The 7,744-nt window shown below is 36.5% G+C and overlaps 1 pseudogene; it reads left to right on the top strand.

Moving 5' to 3' along the window:
• Positions 1-2,584: 2,584 nt before the first annotated feature.
• LOC111397772 lies at positions 2,585-4,912 on the top strand (annotated as a pseudogene).
• Positions 4,913-7,744: the final 2,832 nt, after the last annotated feature.

Raw genomic sequence — 7,744 nt, 5'->3', positions numbered from 1 at the left:
TCCTGTTTTTTTTTTTTTAAAATTTTTTTTTTTTGCTAAGGTGGAAAAAAGTATTAAAATTTGATTAGAAGTTATCCTTTGTATCTATTATATATATATGATTTGTTGCTTATTACTTTCATTACTATGGAAAATTCATTTTGAAGACCGGAATGAATTTATTTTAATTGCTATAGAAAGCGTAAGGGTCTAGATTTCATCTCCATGATACTTGCATTAGAGTGCACAGTTATGCCAATTCCTATATTTTGGATGCTTCAGGGAGTTCCTTCGGATTGGATCAAAAGCAAATCTTCAATAAGGCCAGGGATGTATCGAATGACTAGATCTTGAATTAGATTGGACGGTCGGTGTGGGGATTCTTGATTGGTGCTGGAGCACTTATGAATAATTATAATTATTAATAAAGAAAAGTTATGGATTTCACAATGTAATGAGAAAATGCAATCTAAACTATTAGAATGGATATCCATGAATAAAACCTTGATATTTTTTTACACTAGGTACACTAAGTAAACAAAAAAGAATGCATTGTACGACCAGAAAAATAAAATAAAAGTTTGTGATTTCTTTGAAGGTAATTTGATCCCTTTGATGAGATGTGGATGTCATCAACATTTTTTAAATCTCTGACCTATGGTCAAGGTAGTTTTGAATGTATGCTTTTGTGGATCGTGGTGGACAAGTGTTATTGTGTTGTGCAAGATTCATTTCATGGGGGTTCAATGTAATTACTATTGTTGCAGGTCGCATATGAAATGCTACGTGGAAGCACCACGATAATTCACTAATTCAGTTGAAGCTCTCAAGGGGGTTAGCTGAGGTGCCTCCAAACATCAACCGAGGTGCCTACGAAGCCAAGTCGAGGCTCTCCAAGAGGCAAGCCGAGGTGTCTGTCGAGGTGCCTTTCAAAATGTCGAAGTGCCTGCCGATGTGCCTTCAAGGATATCCACCGAGGCCCTAAGTGGTCCAACCGAGGCTCTTAAGAGGCTAGCCGAGGTGCCTTCAAAGATGCCGCCAAGGCCCCAAGAGGTCCTGTTGAAGTGCTTGCGAAGGTATCCATAACAATGCTTATAAAACCACCTCATGTTGATTTGATCATCGGAGTGCAAACAGTCGTCGGACCTTTTTCTCGGCCGGTGACCTTTGCCTCTTAACGAGGTGCTCCGTGGTGTAGGTGTAAACAAGACATGGTCGGCGCCTTTTTTGGAGGTCAACAACTCCTTTTCTTTCCAATGAGAAAAATATGAAGTACTAGAATAACAATCCTTTGATAGAGGGCTGTGGGGAAAAGATTATAAAAGTTAGCATCCTAAAGATGTATCGCTTGGACTAGATGATGTAGCTTTCTACTTTTTGTGATGGAAACTGGACTATAGATAAGGTTATAAAAATAAGTATGTTATTGTATGTGTTACTGGAGAGTTTTCGTTTCGTGATTCTTGTTTTCAGAATGGTTTGATTAGTTTTTTAATAAATCAACTCTTATGAATCATTTTAGTTGTTTTCATCCATTGATCAAAGATTTCCCTGTTTGCCATCTTTGTTCTTTTTTTACTTGGTGTCAACAGTGGCGGATCCAGCACCTAGCGAGCACCAGCGGCCGCGCATGCTGGATCCGTCGGCAGCCATTTTTTTTGGTTGAGAATAGATGAATTTTTTTAGGTTATATTTCTGATTATCATTTCTTGTTCAACCATACCCTCTGGCCAAGTTGGTGAGTGTCGGTTTTTACTTCTTGGAGGTCCCAGGTTCAATTCTTCATCAATCAACTTTTTTGTTCTATTTTTTTAGTATTACAATTTTTACCAAAAATTAATGGAATGAGGAGGGGATTCGAACTTGGGGCTATTGTTAAAATTATTAATGGTTTGACCATTATGCTGGTCGTTGAATTTTGATAATAGATTTAACAAATTTTTATATATTAGATCTTAGCTTGTTTTAATGCAACAATACAAATTTGAACTCGTGCTCTTCTTTTGAATTGTATAAAACTTGGCAACAATGTCATTTGATGAATATAGTTTATTGTTTTAACAAAATTATATATGTTGAATTTTAACAAAATAATTGTTATGTTTAAATTTTAGGTCTTGCTTGATTCCCATTTATTTCAGAATATATTTTTCTCTCTTTTATTTTCAACCATATATTTTTCAATAAAATAATATTACACGAAATTCAAAGATTTTTCTTATTTTTAACCAAATATTTTCCATCAAATCACTATTTTCCAAAATACATTTTTTGCCCAAAAAAAAAATTACATCAAACGAGCTTGTAATATTTTATTGGGCCGACGATTGGCCCTCAACGGTCGCTCGTGCTGACTCAAAATCCTGGATCCGCCACTGCTTGGTAATCTCCAAGAATTATATTGATGGTTTTTTTCTGTTTCTAACTCATCAAGTTGGCATCGATAATGAAGTTTTTCAATCACTGGAATCGGTCTTAGATTACTGTAAAAAATTTTCATGAACTTGCTCCATATGTCTGCACCATTTGATTAGTTATATATTTGCACCTTTTGATTTGTTAGTTCACTTTCTTGCCTTTGAAAGCTTCACAATCATTTCAAGACAAGAGCTCTCTTATGGCAAATCCTGAAGAAAACCAGGAGCATGGATGGATAGGAAAAGTGAAATCAGAAGGTTCTGTTTCACTGCTTGAACCAGACCATTGTCCAAATGGTTGGGTTTCTCCTTCTGGAGATGATTTCAAGGTTAGAGGGCTTGGATATTTAACGACAAAGGCTAAGATTCGTGGTGGTGAATATCTTCTCAAGCCTCTTGGTTTTGACTGGATTAAAGGACCAATGAAGATTTTCGAGATCTTGAATAATACAAAAAGTCGTGTTAGGAGAGCTCTTGATGATGAAATTTCGAAGGATCGTAAAAAGCCTTTTGTTTGGGCTTTCAATATGCAAGTCCGAAGTAAGTAAAACTACAGTGCTGTTGTATATTTTGTGGATATGGAGCCAATCCCCGAGGGCTCTCTGATGGATCAGTTCCTAAAAGGCGATGATGGGTTCAGGAATTCAAGATTAAAGTTGATAGCCAATATCGTCGAAGTCCCATGGATTATGAGAAAAGCAGTTGGAGAGCAGGCTATCTGCATTATTGGTCGAGCGGTTACTTGAAAGTATTGTTTAGGAGAAAACTTTATTGAAGTTGATATAGATATTGGATCTTCAGTGGTTGCAAATGCAATTGTTCATCTAGCATTTGGTTACATGACTGCACTTACTGTTGAGTTAGCTTTTCTCATCGAGGGTCAAATTGAATTAGAGCTTCCAGAAAGAATCTTAGGAGCCGATAGATATTATGAGCTCAATACTGCTTCAGCAAGTCGAGCTGCATTCTGAGTAGAGCATGGAGTATTTGTAGTTGTCTCTTCCAACGAGATTTTCGAAATCACTTGGTCATGGCTTCTCCCAACTTATTAAGTCAGGTGGTCAAGAAAGTGAGTACAACTCGCATACGGCACATGTTAGGGATGACAATTTACCCCGTCCCGACGGGGCTCCGTCCCGAATGAAGCAAAAAAACCCATCTCAAACGGGTTGGCGTGGCGTGGCGGGCCGGGGCAGGGGTGGGAAGGGGCGTCCAGTCGTGGGGCGGGGCGAGGATGCCCCGTCCCGAACCCGCCCCGTGAAGAAAAAAATTAAAAATAATTTTATTTCTAGATAATTCATCCGTTAAAAACTCATTTTGAATTTGTATTTTATTCTCTAATAATAACATAATTCAAAACTTTCAAAATGTAAAAAAAAAATAAAAAAATAAAAAAAATTAAACGGGGCAAAAATTGCCCCATCCCCGTCCCCGCCTAAGGTGGAGCGGAGCGGCGTTGCCATCACTACCACATGTCAATGAGGATGTTGATCACAGAAGTAATGCAGATACTGACAAGTTATAGGTATTACTTTTTGGACAATTAAACTCATGTTTGATCCCCATTAAATTAAATTACATTACCTTCTATTTTTCTCTCTCTTATTTTCAACCACACAATCTTTCATAAAATAATATTACATGTAAATCGAAAACTTTTCTTTTTTTTTCATCCACTCTTTTTTCTAAAAAATGCTATTTTCCCATTTTTATTTTCAGGTAATGAGGATCAAACAGGAGCTAAATTTCCCAATGGTAAAGTAGCATTATATTAGCTAGCAAGCTACCACTAGACTTTTGAAATTTGCTTCCAGCTTGAAGAAATTACTGCTTTTCTGTTTTTAAGTATGACATCATTGCTCTCCGGGAAATGTAGTTGATAATGACCCACACTGGCAAATAAACCTTATTTTAAATAAATTTGGGATTAGATATACGAATATAATCAAATCCTTAGCGAATGTTTTAAAATGAGTGTGGGACCCAAGTGACTTTCAATGAATCACTTTCAAACGTGAGCTTAGAAATGGTCTCTAACTTTGTGAAGGAAGCTCCAGTAAAATGATTTTTAACACATTCGCATTTGGTCAATTACTTGATTGGGAGTTAAATTGAACCCCCTTAGTGAATTTGCTTTTATACCAGTAGAAGAGATTAATCAATTTGTCTCTTGCAGGTCCTAGTCGTCATATGATATTGCATTCGTTGCCCATTAGAAGAGATCAATATATTCTGCAGTTCTTCGTAGTGCACATTGAGACTTCAGCTTCCATTTTCCCAATTGCAAGTTGTACTTCCTTCATGCATATTATTGTGTGGTATAAGTCGAGGATTATTTAGCCCATTTGAGGGCAGCAATATATCACTGGATTTTAGCACGAGTCTTATGTCTTCACCGTTTTTCATCAGTTTCAAAATTCTTTAATTTGTAGATTCTGAATTGTAGTTCTCCTAAAACTCTATTGATGTTTATATTTATGAATGACATTGCAATTCCATCCTATTGTAGGAAATAGAAGTGGACTTAGGAGGAGGAAATGATTTTCTATTCAATTGTGGACTTACCTTCAACTCAAGATTACATAGGTATTTATAGGACTTCCTATCACATAAGTTCATTCCCTCAATTTAATTCTATTATATGCATCACAATTTACTAGGTATACATTAATTAATAATACATGCATACATGAATCACAATTAACTAGGTGCATATTAATTAATAATACATATATTTCAAACTCCTAAATTCATGAAACTAAATTAAATAGTTTAAATGCATGTTTATTTTTCTAACACCCCCCCCCCCCTAAACATGAATTTTGCATACTCCAAGTAAGCTTCTTAATGCCTTGAAAGTATTGAACTTGAGAGCTTTGGTGAGAATATCTCCAATTTGGTCTTGAGACTTCACAAAATTAATCTTCACTACTTCGTTTGCAATGCATTCACGCACAAAGTGATATTTGGTATTTATATGCTTGCTACGTTCATGAAACATCGGATTCTTTGCTAAAGCAATGGCTGATTTGTTAGCCACACTCACTTCAGTAGGCTCTCCTTGTGCAAAATGAAGCTCATTCAACAAATTCCTTAGCCAAACTGCTTGTGTAACACAAGAACTAACTTCACAAGTTGACAGAGTAACAATTGGTTGCTTCTTTGAGCTCCAAGTAAAAGCTATGTTACCCATGTAAAATACAAATCCACTGGTACTCTTTCGATCATCAATGTCGCCACCCCAATCACTATCACTAAAACCTCTAAGTCTGAAAACATTAGAGGCATAATAATGTAACTCGAAATCAAGAGTACCTTTGATATAACGTAAAATTCTCTTCGCAGCTTTCAAATGTGTTGTCGTTGGAGCCTCCTTATAACGACTAACCAGTCCTACTCCAAATAATATATTCGGCCTTGTACAAGTTAAATATCTTAGGCTTCCAACTAAGCTTCGAAGCAAGGTTGGATCCACCTTTGCACCATCATATCTAGAAAGTTTGATATTACATTTTACTGGAGTGTTAACTGGATTGCAATTAGTCATGTTGAATTTTTGTAGAACTTCTTTTGTATAATTTTCTTGTACGATGAAAATGCCTTCCTCCGTCTTCTTCACTTCTATCCTAAGATAATAGGACAAAGTCCTAAATCTGTCATCTCGAATTCACAACACATTTTTCTCTTGAATTATTCAAACGTCTTTGAATTGTTGCCTGTAAAAATTAGATCATCGACATACAGACAAACAATCAGAACACCATTGGCATTCACCTTAATGTAGAGAGCATGCTCATAAGGACACTTGGTAAAGCCATTCTCCTGAAAATATTTATCAATTCTATAATTCCAAGCTCTTGGTACTTGCTTTAGGCCGTAAAGAACTTTCTTTAATTTCAACACTTTGTCCTCATTTTCTTTTACTATAAAGCTGAGGGGTTGTTGCACATAGACCTCCTCTTCAAGACAACCATTGAGAAAGGCTGACTTGACATCCATTTGGAAAATCTTCCACTTGTTTTGAGCAGCCAAAGAAATTATCAGTCGTATGGTCTCTAACCAAGCTACTGGAGCGAAAACTTCTTCATAATCGATGCCTTGACGCTGTTTGTATCCTTTCACCATGAGTCTTGCTTTGTATCTTTCCACCTCTCCTTTTGAATTTTTCTTAGTTTTGTACACACATTTAACTCCGATGGCAGCATGTCCCTTGGGAAGAGTTGTTAATTCCCAGGTATTGTTCTTCTCAATTGCTTCGATTTCTTCATTCATGGCTTTTCTCCACTTCTCATCCTCGGCAACTTCATTAAAACATATGGGCTCAATATTTGCAAATAGACAAAAGAAAGTAATATCATCAATTCTCTCGGTTTGTCGATATATATCATCAAACATCCTTGTACACAAAGGTCTTTCACTTGAACTTCCTTCGGAAACATCAATTTCACCACATGATGGTGATGTTGGAGGAGTGGCGATCTCATGTATTTCTTCATTGTCATCTTCTTCCTCCAAGAAAGAAAGAAAGTCATAGTTATCTTCTTCAACATGCCAATTCCATATTGCTTCCTCATCAAAATCCACATCTTTACTAATAAACATCCTCCCATCACTTGGATTATAGAGCTTGTAGCCTTTTATTTTTGAATCATAGCCAATGAACACACATTTTTTACTCTTGTCATCAAGTTTCGAGCGCTTCTCATCAAGAACATGGACATATGCAATGCATCCAAATACCTTCAAATGAGATACTGCTGGTTTTCTCCCATTCCATGCTTCAAGTGGAGTCTTGTGCGCTAAAGCCTTTGTGGCACACCGGTTCAACAAGTAGACAGCACAATCGATAGCTTCTGCCCAAAATTCTTTTGGCATTTTCTTTGTCTTCATCGTGCTCCTTGCCATATTGAGAATTGTTCGGTTCTTTCGTTCAACAACACCGTTCTACTGTGGAGATCCTAGAGCGGTTAGGAATCAACGAATTCCATTGGCATCACAGAAGTCTTGAAAATTTCTGGAAGTGAATTCGCCTCCTTTATCTGATCTCACAGCCTGGATTTTAAATCCACTTTCTTTTTCTACAAGAGCTTTAAAATTCTAAGAGCACTTAAACACCTCCGATTTTTTTTTTAGAAAATACACCCATGTTTTTCTACTGAAATCATCAATAAACAAAAGAAAATATTTGTTCTTACCAAAAGAACATGGAGTGATTGGCCCACATACATCAGTGTGTATCAATTGTAGTTGCCTTGAAACTCTTGATTGAGATTCCTTTGGAAAGACCTTTCTTGACTGCTTACCAAAAAGACACCCTTCACAAAGCTGATTAGGCTGATGTATTGGAG

The sequence above is a fragment of the Olea europaea genome, chromosome 7 (genome assembly GCF_002742605.1).
Source record: "Olea europaea var. sylvestris chromosome 7, O_europaea_v1, whole genome shotgun sequence".
NCBI classification, from domain to species: domain Eukaryota; kingdom Viridiplantae; phylum Streptophyta; class Magnoliopsida; order Lamiales; family Oleaceae; genus Olea; species Olea europaea.
Note: the sequence above shows the minus strand (reverse complement) of the source record. Positions and strands in the feature narration are given on the sequence as shown.